The sequence below is a fragment of the Sphaeramia orbicularis genome, chromosome 14 (genome assembly GCF_902148855.1).
Source record: "Sphaeramia orbicularis chromosome 14, fSphaOr1.1, whole genome shotgun sequence".
Taxonomy (NCBI): Eukaryota; Metazoa; Chordata; class Actinopteri; order Kurtiformes; family Apogonidae; genus Sphaeramia; species Sphaeramia orbicularis.
In genome coordinates, this window is record NC_043970.1 from 9,223,216 (window position 1) to 9,246,825 (window position 23,610).

The following is a 23,610-nucleotide window of genomic DNA, read 5'->3' on the forward strand; positions in this document are numbered from 1 at the left end:
AATGGAGGAAATGAACAATGAGAGACAAGCAAAATGGGAAATACAGACAGAAAAGGAGTCAAATAGTCAGGTTCATCTTGACAGTCAAGTTGGAGGTGCACAAACATGCAAAAAAACCAAAAACAAAACAAACAAACAAACAAAAAAAAAACAAAACAGAATATCAACTAAAAACAAGAGGTAAGAGGGAATCTTCACTATCTACGCATGTATGTCTCCATCTTCATCTCTGTTACACAAATACAACACTCACAGATGGTGGAGTGATATGGGGCAGTTGGCGTGGTCCAGATGTTGTCAAACCCACAGTGCAGAAGGAAGGAAGCTTTGATGTGCCAAACAACAGAAGAACCAGGGGAGGAGAGGAAGATGCTGACCAAGGCTTTCAATTCATTGTTAAACAGTGATTTGTACAGTATTTCAAGTGAAATGGAATATAAAAGGGTATTTTCACACTACAACAGTTAGTCCAAACTAAGGTGTGAACAAAGGTTCATGTTTTCATTCCAATGTATCTGTTTAGTTAGTTATAGTTTCACCTACGTCCCATTATCATCTGCATCATCTCCCTATACTAACCCAGATTAGTTTGTAGATGCACATCCATTGCTGTTTTTTCTTTGTTAGTTAAATGGTTGATAATTTCTGGCAATAACTTCCAAAAAATGTCTGAAAGTCAAAACCACCAAAAAGAGACTTGTCACATATCAGACCAAGGATCAGATACTTGGTCTAAAGCATGGTAAGGAGGCGGTTTCACACAATTCTGGTTTCTCCACTCTCCTGAAGGCGCTAATCTGTCCCACCTGTCTGTGTTCTCTCCTTTATATTGTACTTATTTTACTTCATCCTTGTCGGCTAATCAAATTAAATTCAGGGCTATCAACTACATTCTGGTTGGTCGAACAACACCTGACCTCAAAAAAATTTGCTATAATGACAGATGAAAGTGTCAGAATAACTGCATAAAACTGATCAACACAATTCAAACCTGACATAAATTTCAGACACAGTACAGTACAGTACAGTACAGTACAGACTTGGTGCACAAGTGTGACACGAGGAACCACAACTAAAGTCTTTGGAAATGCACATTTCTGGCCACAGGACATTCACGCACGCACGCACACGCACGCACGCACACGCACGCACGCACGCACACGCACACACGCACGCACACACGCACACACGCACACTGTTATAATCTGTCTGCTCTTGTGAACTACAAGCAGATTTAATTCAGGTCTCACATGATGGGAAAATTGATGCATTCAAGATCATCAGAAGATATTTTCATCATTTTAAGAACAAAGAAGAAACTTATGTCACTGTGCTTTGGCAAATATTACAAATAAACAATGAAGAACAGACAGATGGAAGTGTTACGAATCTTCAAGTTTGCTTTTTCTGAAATGCAGGAAGGAAAAAACAGTGCAAGTGATGCAGAGAAACCAGGGAGAAGAGGTGAATGATATTCCCATGTGACAAGTATCAGTGTTTACAAGTACCCAAAGGGAAACTCACACATGTATCACATACACAGACACATACATAAACATAGAGTGCATCCACAATTGCAGGCGCCTAAACGCACACAGTCCAGACATCCACAGGCTCTTGGGTTTACCAAACATGACACATGACATCCATGTGGGGAACAATTGTACCAACAGACACACAAATATATACACACATGCTAAATCAACCCACATTCAGCCTGAGGGTAGCTTGCAGTAAACACCACCAGCCATGCACACCACATGCTGGGTTGTGAACTGGTGAATTGCTTTTACACACACAAACTGTTTTTCCCAATGTAATTTAAGAAAGCTGCTCATTTATCAACCAAGACCAGCTCTCCTCTTCATACAGTTCCTTGGACAAACATCAGTGGGGTTATTGCCTGTCTGGTCAAGCCACCTAATTAGTTTTTTGTTGCACTGAAGAGCAGTTATTTGGTTATGGAAATGATAAAGGCAACTGTGATATTTTTAGCTTATTTGTGCAGAGATATCTATTCATGTTAGCATGCTAAATAGCAAGCACTAGCATGTTCTGTCATTTAATACCATTTTGTACCTGAAGAGGCATAGTGAGCCACTCTAGTGTCCAGTCTGTCCTCAGTTCAATATGAGAATAATAAGACCTAATGTAACTATACTATTCTAACCTCTTCTCAATCATGTGGAAGGACAGTGGCCTTTGCAAGGAAAGGTGAATGTGACACACAACAAATGAGTGAAGCTCCAGCCAACTGACCACCACTAGACCACTAGCAAGAAACCCCACTCAGAGGCAAAGAAAATCAGTGATAGAAGCAAAGCAAGTGTTAGCAATGATACTACTTTCCATCACTTCAAATAGCACTTGATGAATAAAAGAATATTAAAGTTTTTATTTTTCTTCTAGATCACAGTTTTGCAAACATTTTTCACCCAAAGACTCAAGAAAGAAATTTGGTGTCCCTGAGATCAAAAATGACAAAATTACATGATAAATCCCCATGGCATGTACGTGTTTTTACTCTTTCCCTGGGAAGATCCTGTTGATTAAATTGACTTTGCTGCCTAATCCACAGTATGGCACAAGCTAGGGACAGAGGGTAAACCACATCAAGATATTGTCAAACCAACCCTAAGTGTGGAAGTGGCAACCCAGACTAAGTAGCAAGAGCTTATAAAGGTAGGTATAAATGGTGTAAATATGTTTGCTAAGTTAGCATCTGTTGATATGTAACTGAAACTAGTTATCTACCAAAGTGAGACAAGTTTATGTCACAATCAGGCAAGGCACTCTGACCTGTTTGGACACTTTAGATTAGATCTTCAGTGCAAGTAATAACAACCTAAACAGTTCCAAAATCCAATGGGATGGATATGTGGGTTTGCTGTACCTCTTTCCTTGCCACTACGAATTTGCTCAAACTATCTGAGCTGAACAGATACAATGTAAACTACACACTGATATGAAGATTATAAGACAGAAGTATATCTTCCAGCTGGCTCAGAATTTTGGCCCTTTGGCAATGAGCACCAACACCAACACTGCCACCCTCAGTTGATATCTAGAGTTCATTATGGAATCTTAATCTTTCAAATTACCTTGTTAAATTAAAAAACAAAACCAAAAACTGCCATTTAATATCTGCTGGGAAGTATGAAACAAGTTCATGCAAACATATTTAGGTTTTGGCAGGCTTGTCTGCCAGGCCCAACAGCAACATGCCTCAGCAGGTCAACAAGTGCTGTTTGGAGGCAAAATGTTTAAATTTCTCCATGTTCTAGTCCTAAGGCTGAGGCCAGCCTTTGCCCACAAACCTCTAGGGGTGAATGGGTTTAGCTGGAGGCCGACTCAGCTGCTGGAACCAGAAAACCAGCTCAGTACTGGCCAGCGCTCAGTCATTGTGGTCAGACAGCCAAGCAGTCATTAAGCCAGCCTGCCAGTTCTCTGTCATTTTAATGAGGTAGTCCAACCAGTCAACAAGACAGTCAATACAGTCGGGCAGCTGGCCTAAATATGTGGTCAAAGATGGACCACTCAAAAAATCATTTTACTATTTGGTTGGATACTAGCCAAAAGTACAAATCCACCCATCAGTCTGGCTGTCAGGCATCAATTAGGCAAGCCAGTCATAGCAGTCACTCAGCAAACAAGGCAGTTGGCCTTTTATGTGATTAATAAAGCACCCACTGACCCAGCTACATTCGTGGTGCTGAGGAAGGTGGAGCATATTCTCATTTTCATTCAACTCATTGACCCTTTACTCATCCATTCAGTCGGTCTCACAGTTGGAGAAAAGGCTATTTTGGTAGGCAGCCAAAAAGCAAGCCAGCCAGCCAGGCAGTCAGTCAGTCAGTCAGTGCGTCCGATCAGCCAGTGTGGCAGCCGGCCTAAAATGTGGTAAGTAACAGCCCCACTGACCCATTCAAGTGGTAAGACTGCAATTTTTTTTGTTCTTTTGCCTGGATTATGGGAAAGACTACACAGTGCTCTGACTTCACCTTCATCCTCAGTCAATCAGTCAGCCAAGTGGCAAACACTTCTGTCAATGGGGCAGTCAAGGAGACAGCTTATCAGTCAATCAATCAATTGATCAATTCACCTGTTAGCCAGCTACTTGGTCAGTCACTCAGGCAGTCAATGATTCTGTCAACCAGGCATTGCTGTTGTTCAAGATGTACCCAGTGACTCTGTGACCTTGTCTAGTATTGAAAATATATTATGTTGTTTTTTGCCATTACAATTCCCATCCTACTTCAAAGTTTGTAAAGCCCCTCACAACTAAAGATCAAAAGTGATTTCCCATTGTAACATGCCATTAATTTTGTCATGTGGGGAACCAATAGACACCAAAGAGCATCCAACAGAGGATCCAATTTGACCTAAGTCTAAACTGGATCTTCAGCCCATACTTAAAAAAAAATAAAGTTCTCAAATTCACCCACTAATAGAGCCAAAAGCAACCAAATTTTCCTGTGGTTAGAATGTACCCATTGACTTCTCCCAAGTGATCTTATGATGAGTTAATGTCGGTAGGTTTTTTTTGCAGCTGTCACTAACCATCCCCAGGTCCATAAGCCATTGATTAAAGTCACCATTATTGTTAATAAGGCATTAGATTTTCTCAAACTTAGGTCAAATTCAACCATCAAAAGAATCAACAAGGGAAGCAGTCAGACCCTAGCCCCATGGCGATGAGTAAGAATTCACTATCAGTAATACTTTAAAACTTGAAAAAGTTTTAAAGGCCAATACACAGGAAATGTGAAGCAGGAAAAATCAGATATTTAGATAGATACTTGGCCAGTTGTAAGTAATGAATAAATGAACAAATCTAAATCACTGGACATTGAACCTAAAGTAACAGGTGAAGAAACTTGTAACCGAACATCAAACTAACCATTAAATGTCTAGGTTGGAGCAATCACTATAGTGTGATCTTCATCAAAGCATGTGTACAGTTGCTGCTTGGAGGTAGCTCTTTCACATAAAAGGGTGGACTTGAAAATAGTAACTGGTTAATAATAGAGGGGCATAAGAATGTTGACTGAAATCGTCAGCCAAAACACTTTTACATGTAACAACTTCCTGTGAGTCAGACTAGTCCAGTGTTTTTCAACCTTGGGGTCGGGAACCCATGTGGGGTCGCCTGGAATTCAAATGGGGTCGCCTGAAATTTCTAGTAATTAATAAAAATAAATATGATGAGTAAAAGACATGACAAACTCTGAAGCTGAAACTGAAGCACTGTGGTACTGTTTATCTTTCAAATGTTCATTGTGGCCGGTATAAGATAAGGCAGCTCTTTCATAATTCATAGTTTGAGCTATTGTTTTTTCAGTATTAATTTTTAGCCTTGTAAATACAAGTTGGACTGACTGTACATATCCTGACCAAGAAAAATAAAATTCTCACTTTGTGCAGTAATCTCAACCTGGCCTTTCTGCCTCCATCCATAATATATATATTATATAGCCTAAATGTCATCCAGAATTAACGTTTTTTGCAACATAGTATAGCAAACTATTACATGTTCAAAAACAAATGCATTTTAGCAAAAAAAAAACAAAAACGTTTTGAAGGTCTGGGGTCACCAGAAATTTGTGATATGACAATGGGGTCACAAGCCAAAAGAGGTTGGAAACCACTGCACTAGTCAGTAATTCTTTAATATCAGCCCTCAGTTACTATTTTAGTCCAACATCCTATTTGCACAGATTAATTAACCTCCAATGCAGTGTCAACGCAGTACAGTAAAGGTAAATTAGTAGCGAAATCATACTTTTGTGCACTAAAATGTACTAATGTGTATCAGTGTGAGCCATTATAAGTGTAACTTGTGCCATTCCTTCAACCAGCTGCTAAATTATTCATACCTTACAAGTTTTGCATCTGTCAAACCCATTCCATATCTGTTCATCAGGAAGGAGATCTGTGTCAGCGGCAATTCACAGTTGAGCAGGCTATTCCTGAGGCAGAGTGTGGATTAATACATAAAACATGTATGTGCAAACCAACCATCCTGTTAGTCATTTATTCATCCATCTAGCTTACAGCTGTCGGACATGCATCAGGAACCACAATACAAAACTGAGCTTTGAATCTGTGTGGAAGCTATTAGCCCATGTGCACCCACTGACCCTGTACGTGATGAAGCTGATGATGCTGCGCTTAGTCATCTTATTATCTGATGTTTTGGAACATTTACAGGGAATCTGGGGGGAATTTCCAGATGTTGTGGAGGCCTGACACAAATACACACTTGGATGAAATGTGTACAAATGGAGCAACCTGTGGTCTAAGGAAAGTGAACATTCACACATATGGAGGGTACCCAATGCAATAGTGGACAAGGCTACACTTGGACCATGCATTGAAACTCCCCAAGGCCTTTTCAGTCATCTAACCACTACACTTACTTTCCTCTACAGCTTCTTTATCTATTATATTTGTGTTCCTCATATTCTTCCATTAATACTTGTTGATGAGTTTTAGGGATATTCTCATTTATATGAACAATGTGGAAGAGAACATCTAATCTTTATTCAGTGGTTTCATGAATCTTGTAATACCAAAATGTAATGTGATAAAACTAACATTAAGAAACACTTGGGGTTTCTTTTGTCATCACAATACAACTTTACAATACAACCCTTTAACTGTCTTAAATAGTTGATTTGGGTCATTTTACTTCATTGCAGCTGGAATGAAAATGCAAGACTGTTGATGTTTGACTTGATGACTATCATTGGAAAATCAGCAGGGACATTTGGAGGTCAAGTTCGTGGTCTTTATTAGTGAAGAATAGTCACAGAAAATCATTTCCAGACAGATGACAAAAATTCACATTAACAAGCAAACAAGCAATCTTGTGGCTTGCTGCATCCCATGATTTCAGCAAAAAATATGAACAATTTCACAAAGATATTTTAGGTGACACGGCGAACATAAAAACTGTATTACAACCTCACATTGTGACAGCAGCTAAGGAAAATAACCAGGATTTAACTGGAAATGTCAAGGTTTATTCTTTAAGCTTCAAATATATTGGAAACTCCATAGTAGTACATGACATTTAGACTGTCCTCCTTCACCATGCAGCCATTTGTCCCTCTTGTCATCCCTCCATCCATCTTACTGCCCTCAGGCTCTCTTCCATCCATTATCTGTGTTTATTAGTGGAGTGAGTGACAGAGAGAGTGACAATCATTGACTTGTTAGTAGCCGATTAGCCTCCTGACCTGCTGCAACACCGCCTTACTCGTTCAGAGAAAAGGTGTTTGTTTGTGTAACCAGGGGAACACGTCTGTGTTGTATAAATCAATAGAAACCACCTGTTTTATAGCTAACAACTGCATCTATTCAAATTCTCTGACTAGTGCTTCCTCCCCATTGCCACCCCTAGAATGCAAAGCTTGATATATGCACTTTCCCTCTATGAAGCCCCAGTCCAACTCAGTTGCTTCACTGGGAAACATCCAGAGTAATTACAATTTTATCCAGTCACATTCTGCCAAGTCCACAGACCCTGCAAGTCCAGAAATGTACAAACGTGAACAAATTAGTTAATGTTTTTTCAGCAGTACTGGGTCTGAACTGACATCTCAGTAATGTAATAATGTGTTCAGTATTTGGCAGCAGTCAGATTGTCAAAACACTTGTAAGCTAATAGTTAAAATGGACTCTGGATCAGTTCTGCCCCTGTCATTCAGTTATGGAGTCGCTACGTTTTGTTTTCATGTATTGTCGCTCTACCTGTGCCTAAAGTAGATTAGCTGGTGGCATCTTGAAAAATCTGCTGGGCTGTAAACTATTTAACATCACAACTATTTTTTAACATGCCATCTGTTTTCTCATCTTGCTGAAAATATTTTAAGAAGAGTTCTTCATACTAAAAGGCCTCATTGCCTTACCTTATATCTGCCCCCTTCAATCCCTCTGGGTATGGCTGAACCTTTGCTGGCCAGTGGTTTTACACAGCATCCATATATGTCTGACCTAAACCCTGCATATGATCACAAGTTCTGGAAATTTTCCATCACTGGGAAAAACATATTTCCTGTCATGATTTTACCCCACAGTACTTTACATTGATGCATTCAAAGCACCTCATGATTACAAAATCTTTGTTGTTTTGAAACTGCAAACTGTGTGGGCAGTATTAGATGAAATGTTGCATTCAAGTACACCTTGTATATCTATGGCTCGATACTCAAAAGGTCCCTGAGGCAGTTTAACACAAAAAAGCTTATTTTCTTGTTTTTTCACATAGATTATTTATTTGTGTAAAACATTAGTCTTTTTGACTTCAAGAAGAAAAAAAAGCCTATACACACACACTTCCCACATAAGTTAAAGTGAGTTACACTGCTATCTTTACAATGCACAGTGATGAAAATGAATTTAACCATGCATGCCTGTACAGAACCAAACCCAAAACCAGCAGCCAGCTTTTGAAACCAGCAGGGCAGAACCACAGTCCCAACCAGCAGCCTATGAAGCCATGAAAGCAGAACCAAACCCAGAACCAACAGCCTTTTAACCCAGGCGAGCTTAACCAGATGCAATGGATTGGGGCCAGTGTTATGAAAACCTAATCTAATCTTTACATCTGTAGCTTTAAGGCCAATTTATGCTCACTTTACATACACAAATAGGTACATCCATTTCAAACATTATCAAGCTTCACTGCCTTTATACGGCCATGCATCCATTGTGTTGGAATGAGTATTTGTCCATCAGTCCACCAGAGACTGCTCTTCTTAATTGACATACTGGCAAATACAGTACAAGGAGGAAAAGTAAAGTTTTTTTTAAGAGAAGAAGAAGAAAGTCAATAATAACAAACATGGCACAACAGAGGACATATGACCAGTGTTGATACTGAGAAGGGTAGCTGGCTGAAATGTCGATAGTTTTTCACTCACACAGTTGCTATTTGAAAAGTTCCGCCATTTCTGGAAATTATCTCTTCAAATCTCAACACTTTCCCCATGGTTTCCAGTGGTACTGCTCAGGATTCTCCTTTTGGGTTTGCATCCACAAACTCCCAGAGGATGGACAGAAATACACACATAATGAACACAGAGGACAGACAGAACACTCTGTCCATGTATGCATGCGTCTTTAACACAGAGCATAAATGGGTCTTAACCTGTTCCTTCTCATCTGTGTTCATCTAATCTATGTTCATTTTGATTATTTACCATTCCTTAGATCTTATAACTAAAGAACCACAAGGTCAAAATTACTCAATAACAACTCATCTGAAAGGTAATGCGTTCTGGTTTCAGAAAATACACTAGTCCCATTAGGTTCAATCACTATCCAGGTGATTTTTTCATAAATTATGTTTTGGTGCTCAGGAATACTGTAAAATAAACGTAGCGACTTAATTGTGGAGAACCTGAACTGTCCAACATATAGCATGCCTGTATTGATACATTTTTTGTTGTAGAAACTTAATGTATCTAATGCAAAATGGCGACTTGAATCACTGGAAATCTGGTGGGAATGGAGAGGTTGAATAGTTAGCTATAAGTGCATCTATTATTAAATTGAATAGATGTGATGGCGACCCTGTTATGTTCAGCTCAGCTTTCAGTCTTAAACAGAATTCTATTCCAAATGGCAGATTTATCAAATTATGAATCGCAGTTAAGGTTATCAAATAATAAACAGGAAAAAAATAGTCTAATAGTGAAATATAGTCATTTTCTGCCATAATGCCAACACTATTTAGATTTACATGAATTACAAACAAAGTATGTGTTTTATTGGATTGATTCTTTTCATTTTACATGTGAATGTGAGAGTGACTGGTTGTTTATCTCTATATTTCAGCCATGCAAAGATCTAGTGACATGTCCAGAGTGAACACGCCTTTGCCTGAAACGTAGGTGGGATAGGCACCAGCACCCCCACAACCCTCTCAAGGATAAAGCAGTTCAGAAGATGAATGAATGAATGAATGAATGTTTAAATTTCCTGACAACACTGCCATTTTTCTGCTACACACACAAATCAAACACATAAATGATGGCTTCAAAAAAGAACCATAATTTGTTTAAAATCTGCTCTGTTAATCTTTCTGAGCAGCACCACCACATGATTCTCCCATGGTTGCAATTTTACAAGCCATTACAAGTTGACCTGTTCAGCCAAACCACAAACAAGGGGTTCACATTTACCGACTGGGCCAGTAGTCCGATGGGGGAAAATGAGGCAATAAATAAAATATCTGCTATCTCATTTCTTTCATTTTGTGAAAAGGAGCAGATCTTCTCATGAGTATGTGTAATTATTTCCCTCTCCAACTCGGCGTTGTCATTGGGGACTGAGGCTGTCGAGTTTCTGCCAAAGCCCCGTTCACTGTGCACATAGCCAGTGTTATGCAACGGCTAATTACTTCCACTCAGCCCAGACGTAACCAAGGAGAGGGAGAGGCAGCAAGACAGAAAAGAAAAGAAGAGGAAAGTGAGTGATAAAATTAAATATACAACAAGGTAGGGGGAGAAAGACAAGAGGACAAGTAAAGGGGAGACAAAAGAAAGTGAGCAAGGCATAAAAAGTTAAAGCTGGAACATACAAAAAGAAAGATGGAGTGATTAGTTTAGCTTCCTCCTCTGGCTTCTTCTCCTCTGCAGTGTTTGGTAAGAAAAGGCTTAAAAAACATAATATCAAATCCTAATGACCACTTCACTATTGCCACAACCGTTGAATACACAAGTAAAAATCAGGGTAGGGAAGCCAAATATGGTGAGTCCAGAAAGAGGGAGAGATGTAGAAGAGGAACATTGTCAAAGCCAGACGGGGCCTGCAGCCCTTTTCCTCTCCAACATTTTTGGGAGATGATGTCATTATTCATTAAAAAAGAAAAAGAAAAAGAAAAATGTGTCTGTGCCTCAGGCTCAACTAGAGAAAAGGAAAAAGGAGGCAAAGGTGAGCAAACGATGGGGGAAGAAGGGGACTAATGTGGAGACGAACATAGTGAACAGAATGAAAAAAACGGAAAAAAAACAGATAATAACTCATTTTTTACTTTTATCATATAAACTGGTCATTTTGAAAAGGTGACAAAGATACCAGAAAATCAACAGCAATGGACAAAGAAAACTATATTTACCCATAGTTGTGTTTCATTTGTTGCTTTAATTGCAGTGCAGTACAATGGCTGAATCAGTAGGTTACTGCTATATATGATTATTAATAATTTGTTTAACCCTTAGGGCCAGTTCTACGTTCAGTTCAGTTAGTCACACTTGTATCACTAACCACAGAAAAATTGCTTTTAAAAGCAAGCTCTAAAAAATAATTATGATTAACATTATAATGTACTTTCATTTAGCTTTTTTTTTTTTACCTATATCTGATCTAATTATTGATATCAAATACTAATTAATATTTTTTTTATATTTACCCCTTTAAATACCAGGTTTCTGTCATAATGCCACCATGTTTTCAGATGAAGGAAAAAAACACAACATAAATGGCACATTTCAATGGCATGTTAAAGTATCTTTTGCTTGTATATAGTATATTTTAGACGACTGTAGGAGCTGAGCCAGAAATGACAAGATAAAATAAAAATACACAATCTTGCCTGAACACGCGCCTGAACACAGCCAAAATTATAAAAAAAATGATATCAATTACTAGATGCTTTTTATTTTGTTACAGAGAAATATTCAGTAATTTCAACTTTTATATAGTGCTGTGTCACAAAAATCCCACACATCAATGATTAGAATAATAGGTGAAAAAAGAAGTGGATGTAGCCACCTTGACATAATTGGTCAGACTATTATCCTGCAGCCTAAGGTTTAGGCTTTGATTTTCGCTGTTGTTATCTAAGACAAAAGTGACCATATTTAGATGAGAGGGTGGAGCTGGATTAGAACAAGGGCTGATTGATGAGGATCGGGTTAGTAGAGTTGTTGGGTAATTTAATAAACATAAGCACTGAAAGACCAACTTGGCAGGGGAGCTGTCAATCACTCCTGTAAATCAGAGACTCACAAGGCCTTCAATGAACCTTAAAATATTTAGCAATAATGCAGAAGAGGACCACCAGCCTGGAGACTTGGGGCCAGTCTCAGTGATGTAACACTATTTAAAATACTTTTGTATTGGCTTTAATTTCAGTCCCTGGATGTTGTCCCTTGGTCATACAACAATAATCAGATAACAATCAATTCCATCTAATAGTTTTAGTATAAAGAACAAACTGTCTCTATGCCTCCTCTCACAGCCAGCTGTACATAGTGACTAATATTACTTGTCAAGCTCAACGAACATTTAATTTTAATAAAATTCAGGTTGCAGCCTGTTGTCTACCTACCAGCAGATGGAAAGATTTGTAGTTGTGTTTTAATGACACCTAGCTTATTGATCTGAGAAGTCTTACTCTGTAAATAATACTGTTCCTGCATTGCTGAAATTAAGCACTTTTGGACACAGATTGCAAATCCATGCACGTTTGACCCTAAAAATATAAAAGTCAAACCAACATTTTACAGCTCCCAGACATGTGGTGCTTATAAATGGTCCTTTTGTAATCTAACACAAAGCTGAAAATGTAGTTTATCATTCAGCACTCAGTTTTTCCTTTTGCATTTTAATACTCATGACATCACTTCCTATGTGGTAAGAAGGTTTCCTACCACTGATTCTGTCTGACCACAGGGGCTCATATGGGTAAAACCAAGGAAGTCTTGAGCTTAACGAATGATTTAAACCTAAACATTTCAAATAAACAGTGTGCAAGGAGAGAAAAAAACAGAAACCAACTGAGAGGGTTGTCAAGATGACAGACGAGACAAAAAGAAGATGAACAAACTGCTGTCAGAGACGCAGATACAAACCATCAGCTCAGTCACACTTCTACTTACCCTTTTTCTCATTTATCTGCCCGTCTATCTATCATCCCTCCATTTCAGTATCATTGTATGTCACTCCATCATCTGATCCCATATAAGGTAATAAGAAAGCACCCGTCCTTCCATCTATCCTTATCAATCTCTATTTCTCTATCTCTGCAATCTGCTCGGTCATCTCCCTGCCTTTGGGCCCTTTTCAATCTGTCATCTATCAACATACTGTTGATATGAGTGTCTTTGTGTCACATATGTGTTTCTGCTGGACATTAGCCTATACAGTAATAAACAGCTAACAGAAAGCATGGCAACAAACCCCATGTTTTTATGGTTATGTCTTGCTGATATATTTTTCTTTAAAATGCTGGTTTTTCTGTAAAATTGTCCTTGAAAATGGCACATCTGAGAAGAAAAACGTATTAAATATCAATGCAGTGCTTCTTTCCTATTAAGTGGACAACATCCACACTAATACTCGATCATTACCTGATTTCTCAATTTCTGGAGTTATCAAATTATACAAGTGATCATGTAAACAGCATAATCTGACATGTTATGGTATGATAAACACCTGGATTTCTCCCCAGTACTCCGATGTATTCATGCATATATACCTATTAATCTGATTTATTCTGTTCTTTTACATCCTCTGTAAATGTGTAAAAACAATCAAATTGTAGATAATGTAAGTTAAGTGATCAAACTTGAGCTGAAAACACTGAGCCTGTTTGCATGGCCATAAAAATCTGATAACTGGGAGTAATCAGATAATTGTAATAATCAGATCTGACGCATTTACATCTACATCAGAAATGCAATAATAAAAACCCTGGTTTAGATGCTCTAGTTCATTGTCAGATTTCTTTTGGAGAACGTACGTACATAGTGATGGTAGAATTAAACTTCCTGTTATTGTCTTCCGCTCACATTTGACTACTTAACTTCACTTTTTACGATTTTAATTGTATTTACACATGTGCAGATGTAAAAGAAAGAAGTAAATCAGATTAACCTATATACATGCAGGAAGATATCGACATACTGGGGACAAATCCAGGTGTATTTATCCGATTTCTCATGATCAGATTACTGCTGTTATCTGATAAAGCATATCAGGTTAGCCTGTTTACACGATCACTTGAATAATCTGATAACTCCAGAAAGCGGATAATGATCAGAGTATTGGTGTGCATGTAAAAACAGGCTCAGTAATAGGAAGTCTTAGTCTACCATCACTACATACGCATGTCTGCCGAAAGAATTCCGTTAAGAGACTGAAATGTCTAAACCAGGGTTATTTGATCAACTCATTTTTGAAGCGTGTGTAAACGCATTATTTCTGATTATTACGATTATATGATGACTTCCAGTTATCAGATTTTTGTTCACAGTGTTTCCACAACAATTGTATTAGGGGGGCGCTCCACCCCCTCAACTCCCTTCCCCCAAGACTGTAGACTAGCAGAGCCCTGGCCAGCAGCTCACAGCCGCACAGCATGCATACTACATTGATAAATAGGAAATTTCACACACTTTTGCATGTCAGTCTGCATGCAGATTTTTCCCCCAAAATGCATGTCTAAACACAGGATTAAAAGTGAGAACACAACGCCACTTTTGCGTTTTTGGTTCAGATCGTCAATGCCCCCACAGACTCAGACGTACTGACTCCACGGACATCCACACTACTCAAGGCGGACTCGATGTGTACCCAAAGCGGAGTACAGTACGGCACAGTACAGCTCTGTGGGAGCCTTTAATATCTAAACACCTCAGTCAAGTCATCACTGGATGACCAGTTTTGATCTAGCTTGGCTGACTGAGGAAAATAATGGCCCTGGCTGTGCAAGACTAATCTGGGTAAGTAGTAAGTTAGTTAGAAAATAAATACATGACTTAGACACAAATAGGCCTAGTCAGAGAAATAACAGATAGCTGGATGGATAAAATAGCTAGCTAGCCAGCTGCTAAATAATTCATTCATTCATTCATTCATGAAAAAAAAAACTTATATATATATATATATATACACATATATATATTTATATATATATATATATACACATACCTATACATACAGGGTGGGGAAGCAAAATTTACAATGAACATTTAGTTGTTTTTTCTCAGCAGGCACTACGTCAATTGTTTTGAAACCAAACATATATTGATGTCATAATCATACCTAACACTATTATCCATACCTTTTCAGAAACTTTTGCCCATATGAGTAATCAGGAAAGCAAACGTCAAAGAATGTGTGATTTGCTGAATGCACTCGTCACACCAAAGGAGATTTCAAAAATAGTTGGAGTGTCCATAAAGACTGTTTATAATGTAAAGAGAGAATGACTATGAGCAAAACTATTACGAGAAAGTCTGGAAGATACTATTAAAGAAGAATGGGAGAAGTTGTCACCCGAATATTTGAGGAACACTTGCGCAAGTTTCAGGAAGCGTGTGAAGACAGTTATTGAGAAAGAAGGAGGACACAGAATAAAAACATTTCTATTATGTAAATTTTCTTGTGGCAAATAAATTGTCATGACTTTCAATAAACTAATTTGTCATACACTGTCTTTCAATCCCTGCCTCAAAATATTGTGAATTTTGCTTCCCCACCCTGTATATAATCATACCGACTGAAAAGCACCGTATTATTATAACAGAATGAAAAAAATGAACAATGTACGCCCCCCCCCGCCACACCATACCATAACCAAGCAAATCCCTCCCAGCCCCCCCAAAGATGCAAGACTCAGTGAAACACTGGATCATGTAAATGGGCTCACTGTTTTGTTCTATCTGGGCCTATTAGTAAAAGGGGTATTACGTCTGATTAACACTAATCACGGTACTGAAATTTAACGCTAGATGCCACACAATATGAAAGAAAGAAAGAAGAACAATCAGTCTGTTCTGAGCTTCTGTAGAGATATGGAGACAGAACATGATGGCACCCTGCTCCATCTGTAGATATGATTCAATCTAAGGTAATAGGAGATAAAAAAAAATATTAATGTAATGAAAACAGAGTTATTAAGCTTATATTCCGTTTCTGCACTTAGATCCTCCGAAATCCACCTAATTCTGACACACTGGACCCTGAGTTGAATATCAAAATAGTCATCAATTAAACTAATGTCAACAACTTTTCAATGAATTATACAGCTGTACTACAACTGCAAGAGCCAAAAACCTGTATAAAGAAAGGTCCCATTTACACTGATATACTCAATAAAAGTTCAAACCATCATTCTGTTGTTAATTTAACATCTTCAGCATATATATGGTTATTAAAAAACTTTTCTTTTTTTGTCTTTTCTTTTGCATGTGAGAGAGGAAGTTCCCTCTGCATGTGGTTTGCCTCAGGCAGGTAAAATGAAAATACTCATGGATACAGAACATTTGACCAATCTCACATTACTTCATAATTTGTCTGGCTCACTACAAGAATGCATGGATGTATATTATGTGTGTGGCCTCCAGTACGGCATGTCTGTCTAACAGTCATTACCAGGCAGTCTGAGCATTTTCATTAGTTCCTAGAACGCCAAACAAACCACATGGGTATGTGAAGCAGCTGCAGCAGTACTAGAGAGCCACAACACCACCAGAGTGAGAGAGTGTGTGTGTGTGTGTGTGTGTGTGTGTGGGTGTGTGTGCGTGTGTGTGTGTGTGTGTGTGAGAGAGTGAGTGAGAGAGAAGAGAGAGAGAGAGAGAGAGAGAGAGAGAGAGAGAGAGAAAGCAGGGGTGGTGGGGGGAGTGAGTAACACTGTGTTGCTGTATAAGGCTAGCACTCACTTTTTCAAAATGACACCACAAATATAATTTTGTTTGGACTTTAATCCAAGGGTCTTCAACTTTTCTGTGTTTTTTCCCAGATATCCTGGTGGTTGTGTAGTTAAAGCTAATGCTATACCGTTAGTCTGGACCAGAACAGCAGGAGGGATGCTCTGCTGTGACTGGTTGTTACTATAGCCCTTTTTTACACTGCACCTCTGTTACGGGAATATTTTGCCTTTATTCCAGAATGACGTCTGTGTAAACAAAATGGTGGGATCATTTGGTCCCACCTTTATCGGGCTTTGTAACGCCACTGGAGGTAGTAACAGAGCTGTGATAAAGGTGGAATTCTGGATCACTATGTAAATGGAACACCTCTCATTCCACAATCAAAGTGTAACATTTTGATGACAGCAACCCCTGCACCTGAGAGACAGCAAGTGCTTATGGAGGCACTGGCATGGATACTCTGCCTCTAATTGGCTAGTACTCACTGCCTTCACTGATTAGATTGGTTAACTTTAGGCATGAGGACTGATGAGCCAATCGAGGTAGAGTAGGTCAGGTCATGCCGAGGAAAAATTGCTAACTAGTGCTGGCCGTCTCTGGAACCTGATTGGACCTCAGGTGCCAGTGCCACCCCATTTGATTGACAGGTCACTGCACGTCTCATTGAAAGATGCGTGATTATTGGAAATGCGAATGAGAAAGGCAGAATAAAACATCCTTCAAGTGAGTGGCATATATCAAGAGAACCTACTTTGATGGATTACATAATTCTGAGGCAAGTTTTAAGGTACTTTCCAACTGAGTTACTGTTTAACTACTGTGCCTATGACTGCACAATTTAGAGAAGAGATTTCGTCGTAAATAGTTAAACTCTGTAAGTAGACTAACGTTATGAAAGACTAACAGTATCCGATGTTTGCCTCATGTTGAATAATGTTACATTCATGCAGTTTGCGTTTTGCGACCAGTAACACCTAACAACTGCACTTGATCAACTCATGATAATTTGTGTTAGTGAGCAAATACTACTGATGCATTTCTGGGTAAACTAAATAGAGTAGTCTTACATATCACTGTTTCTAAAACAGGGTGTTTTTTCTGGACTACTTAAAAAAAATAAAAATAAAAAAAATAAAAAAAAAAAGGCAAAAATTGAGAGTATACCCACTTGTCCAGGGACTACTACACCGCTGGCCAAACTGCAAGAATCAGCCTTTACTAATTGGTTTTTTACTGATTGATCCTCAAGTCTGAGGAGTGAAGACTTGAGGACCTATCAGAGAAGGACCCTTGTCTGTAGGGGTCACTGAATCTTCTGTCACTGTTTCACTTCAGAGCCAGAACAAAACAGACCAAATGAGAGTCTGGTGCTATATTTCAGTTTAAACTCAACATCAACCATCACATAGTTCATTTTGAACAGTTGCCTACTCCCTGTTTTATGCTGGAACATGTGTATTGGTCTCTGACAATGTTCATGTGACTGTTTGCAAAAGCAAAGGCTAAAAATGAATAAGAATTTTAAACAGGAGTGATCTTGTCCGGTTAACCAAGGCATAAAAATACTTAATAAATAATAAATAATCAAATATCCAGTTGAATCAACCACACCTCAACTCTAGAAAAACTGTCATGATATAATTCTAATAATGGACATTTGTGAATGGATGGTAATAGCCAAATCCAATATGTAAATTTATGTTGAATCTCAAAATATTATCAGTAGCCTGACAGTTACACATCCAATCACAGCAGAGCGTAGTGTCCCCTTGAGTTTATCCCATTCAGACAGATATAAATCCAAAATTCAATTTCAGATGAGGACAGGTTCTATATACTTAAACTGCTGTGATAACTTCCAGTAAAACTTACATTCAGTGTAAATATAAATGATCAAACAACTTCAAGGCATAGATAAAAACATTTAAACTTGTAACTCTGTCGTTGTGGAACTTTCCAGATTTCTTTTATGTTTTAAAGATGAGATAATGACTGTGTAAACCACAAAAGAACAGGTAGTGCATCACTTTTTTTACAATACCAGTGATGCTGGAAATGTGCAGTGATCCACCAGTATAGAAAGCTTTTTTCTTATTATTTGAAACTTTTTTCATAGGACAAATTTGAGACAAGTCCCATGTTGGTGTTTTGTGGTGTTTGGTGGGTGTCCTACCTGACTACAGGCTCAGGTAGGGCCTCCAGGTTTGCAGGACCTGTACTCCTTTTTCCCACTCTTGCCTCCAGGGTCTGACAACACGTAGAAGTCCTCGGGCCAAGCTGTGCCGAGTCTGGCAGCTTCATGGCTGTGATGAAGTCTGTCCGAAATACCTGAAGAGAGAGAAGGAAAGAGAGAATGTAAAGGCTAAGGAACAGCTACCACAACTTAGATTAGATTAGATTAGACGGAACTTTTTTCGTCTTTCAGACAGAACCCTCAGGAGATTGAGGTTCTAATAGCAGCACAATACTAGATATACACACAAGAAATACCACAAGAAAATAGCAAAACAATAACTCTTTAAAAAAAACAGTATTGGAAAAAAAAAACGCCACTTGCACATTATAAAGTACTAGTAAAAACAACAAATAACAAAATGGTAATAATTGTATGTATGTATACTATATATACAGTATATGTGTGTATAGAAGTCAACTTCTGCCAATAATCAAAATGTTGTAGAAAGCCCTATTAGTGATGATTTACTGGTTAAACAGGTCAATCCCTTGATAGCTTTGTGAGTTTCAATTCCCAGCACCAGACTTGTGTCCAAAATGTTCACTTCCAGATCCAAAAAACAAGATGGCAATGGTCAAAATACAAAGACACACTTGCTTCACCGGCTTTTGCATAAAATTGTCTTCAATCTGCAGAAAGAGGCATCTAAAGGGTAAAGAGGAGAAAACATAAGCAACTGAGACACAAGGGATGTCACTCTGAGACCTGTTGGTTGTCGTTATTACGTATTGTACAAACAGTACATGAGTGTAATGTACAGTAAATATTAATAAAATAGGCTTCAAACACATCTATGTAGTAGGATTAAAATGGTGTGTGTGAGACCCAAGGGAGTGGGTGTATTCAAGCAGACAATTCTAGCACACACTTTGTGTTCTCAATGGGACCTGAAGCAATATATTATCAGTCGTATATTCAAGGACATCAGCCAAGAGCACACACGCAAAAATACACAAAGCCACACAGGAAAACAAGCAACACACACAGACAGGGCAGTGCCAAATCAACCATATGACTTCACTCTGCATTTTATCATTATTTTCAAAGCCTCCTATCCCTGGTTTATTAGCTCTTCTCCTCCATCCTTCTCCCTCACTCCCCCTGCATCACTCCATTAACCTCTCCATTTTCGGCCTCTCCTTCACTCACTCAGGCCCCTGGAGTGGAGTTTTCCCCTTTTTATTTCTATTTATATTTCTAGCACTGTCACAGTGAGCGTGGAAGTATGCTGATGGAAGCAGTTAGTGTGGCCTCGAGGGGCCAATGGCAATCGTAGATCCCTCATCCTGTTAATGTCAGTGGTGGAATGTAAAGAAGTACTTTTACTCAACCTTAGTAGTTTTTTGACATGACAACTACTGTCTCAGACAGAGGAGAGGAGAGGAGAGGAGAGGAGAGGAGAGGAGAGGAGAGGAGAGGAGAGGAGAGGAGAGGAGAGGGAGGAGAGGAGAGGAGAGGAGAGAGGAGAGGAGAGAGGGAGGAGAGGAGAGGGAGGAGGAGGAGAGGAGAGGAGAGGAGAGGAGAGGAGAGGAGAGGAGAGTTTGCAGATAAAAAGGAAAATAACAGTTATAGAGGTAGGACAAGAGCAAGAGCAGGATAGAAGAGAAAAGAGAAGACAAATTGGCAAGTATGAGAGGAATGAGGAAAGAAGTGAGAAGGAGAAAGAAAGACCAAGGAATGATATTAATTTTAGCAGAGAGAGGAGGAGAGAGAGAGAGAGAGAAAGAGAGACAAGGACAGACGGGGATGAGACCATTGTGTGATCGTGTGATGGTGTGGTGGATTGTGTGTGTGTGTGTGTGTGTGTGTGTGTTTGTTTGTGTGTGTGTCCCAGAGCAGTATATAAAAAGGCCATATGTAAAAAGCAGCATCCTTGCCTCTACTGCTTGGCTGCTTCCACTGTCTGAGAGCCAGCACAAATAAATAATGCAATGGAGCAAGGGACTTATGTGCGTGTGTGTTTACAGTGTGTGCTCATGTTTGTTTATGCACAACACAGAGTGTGTTCTACTCTGCCTGTGTGTATATTTTGCAGCTATGCGTGCGTGAAACGGAGTGTTTTAACGTGCATGTAAAAGTGTGTGAGTGTATAGGAATGTGTGTGTGTGTGTTAAGACAGTGAGCCAAGGCCATGATGAATCTTGCCTTTCCCTTCAGCTATACAAGAGGAGGACAGACAGAGACTAAGGGTGATCCACTCCTTAATCTTTCTTTCTCCCTCTCTTTCCCTTTCCACCTACATTCTCCTCTCTCCCTCTTACTTTAGACTTATGAGTATACAAAAGGTGAAAAAAGAAAACGGGACCAGAGAAGAGACAAAAGTGAAGGATCACACAAAGACAAGAGACGTGGAAGGAAGAGGTTAGGAAAGGGAAAAAGTCAAGAAAACAATAGGAGAATGAAGAAAGAGAAGACTGAAGGGTGAAAGGAATGAAAGAAGAATCAGAAAAATAAAGATAAAGTGGAATTCGGAGGAGAGAAATAAAGAACATAGAAAATGGACAGGATTCAGCAAAAATAAACAGAGAGGTTGAGAAAGAGGACAGCAGAAGGAAAGAAGAGATAAGAGGGGAAGACAGGTGTTAAAATGGAAAAGTGGAGAAGGAAGCATGAGATAAAGGTACACTAGAATTCCTGCCATACGTTTGTTTGTCTGCACTGGTCAGTGGAGCAGCAGTTTACATCTACGTCTGTCCAGACTCATATACTATAGGGAGTGAACATTGGAGAGAAATGTCCCAAAAAGGTATTAAGTGTATTACCTGGTGCAGTAGACGTTGCCAATACACTGACATGCCTGATTCCAGTGACTCATTATGGACTGTTATTGCAGAGCAGAAAAATATTAATGGCTTTGGCCAAAACTACAAAGTCTTTGCATCTGACTTCAGTAGTGGCTGATGGGTATTATTATTGTTATACTATTATTATTATTATTATTATTATTATATATTATTAATGGTATTGCTAACTTTAAATAAAAACGACAGAATTGACTAGATTTGTTCATTTATTTATTTGCCTTTTGTGCTCACTAATCCCAAGTTATGCATTTAAGTATTTTATCATTTTGACACAGATCACAAGTGTCAAGCATAAGGCTCGTGGGCCAAAAGTGGCCTGCCAAATGGTCCAATCCGGCCGTGGGATGAATTTGCACAGTGCAAAAATTACAGTGAAATTATTAAAAGTCAAGGGTGTCAGAGGCCACATACAGCTCAGTGTATTATTAAATAAAATAGCATAATGACCTACAAAATGAGAACTCCAAATTGTCTCCTTGGTTTAATGTGACACAAGTAAAATTATATTATGAAAATATTACACTTACAAATTATCCTGTCTGAGTAATCTGAACAAATATGAGAAACCTGAAATTTCTTAAGAAAAACAAGTGCAATTTTAAATAATATTATGCTTGTTATTAAATGTTTTCTGCATTTGTATATCCATTGTGACCTGTAAACTGCGTTAATAACAAGCTGAGACATAATATGGTTGATATTGCACTTACGTTTTACAAAGATATTTCTGGTTGTACATGTTTGTACAGCTTATTCCCATTTTTCTAATGTAATTTTAAAAAATTATAATGTGAATTTAACACAAACACAAAATGTTTTTTATTTATAGGTTTATTTTACTGGTCCAGTCCACTTGAATGACACCCACGAAAGTTTTATTAAACATTATGAGGTCTCCAGGGAAGTGACCATTGACCTTTTTTGATGTACAATGTTAATGTCATTGATTTATCCATAACATGTACAAAACCTTATGTCTTGACATGTTAACAAGATGGACATGAGGTCACAGCAACCTTGACCTTGACCTTTGGCACCAAGTTCTAATCAGTTCATCCTTTGCATCAAATTTGTTGTTTGTTGATCCTGAGATATCACACTCAAGAGACATAGATAAAGGCAGTATGTATGTTACAAAAAGAGAGCGTGAAATGATACGAGGAGAGAGGAAAGACAGATGAAAAGAAGGAGTGAGAAACAAATGAGAAAAAATGAAGGACGAGAAAGGTGAAAATAAATGAAGAGGGAGAATGAGCAGAGAGAGAGGAGCTCTGTATATCAGTTTTATTACTGTGTGTTTGTACAGGAATGACTGCGGCTAATTAATGTCTAGGAAACACTATTACAAGCTCCTGCAGTTTTATGTTCTGCTGTGTTTCTCTGCTTCTCTCTCTTTCACTCCACTTCCTCTCCGCCCCTCATCCACTGTCACCCTTGTCTTTTTTTTAACCCCTTTTTTTTTTTTTTTTTTTTTGTGACAGACAGCTGGGAGTCACCCAGCCTCGGCAATGAACGACAGGCACAGATGGAAAGAAACTTCACATAAAGAGGAAGGTTGAACAGGCAGCCGCTGTTTCCAAACTGTCGGGCCAATTTTAACCAAATATAAAATACAAATTAGGTGCATTTGCCTTAGCTGAGTTGGAAAGTAAAAAAAACATATTCAGCAGAAAATAGAAAAACAGAGTCCTTCAAGCTGATTAGATTTGACTAACTTGTTATCTTCTACAGTGACAGTTTAAGTCGGCAGTATTTATTGTGAAGACCAGACAGACTGTATTATAATGGAGCAAACTAATGAAAAGTCATGTATGGGAGTGTTGGTGCAAATGTCATCTTAAGCAGCTTTTGGTGGACAGAGTTTGTTGTGCAATAAGCCTAGAGTAGCCATGGAAACCCTGCG

At 38.6% G+C, this 23,610-nt stretch overlaps 1 protein-coding gene across 1 annotated transcript in view; it reads right to left on the reverse strand.

Annotated features, from left to right (window-relative positions):
- The window catches only part of jade2 (jade family PHD finger 2), a 458,373-nt gene that overhangs the window by 233,795 nt on the left and 200,968 nt on the right, over positions 1 to 23,610 (reverse strand).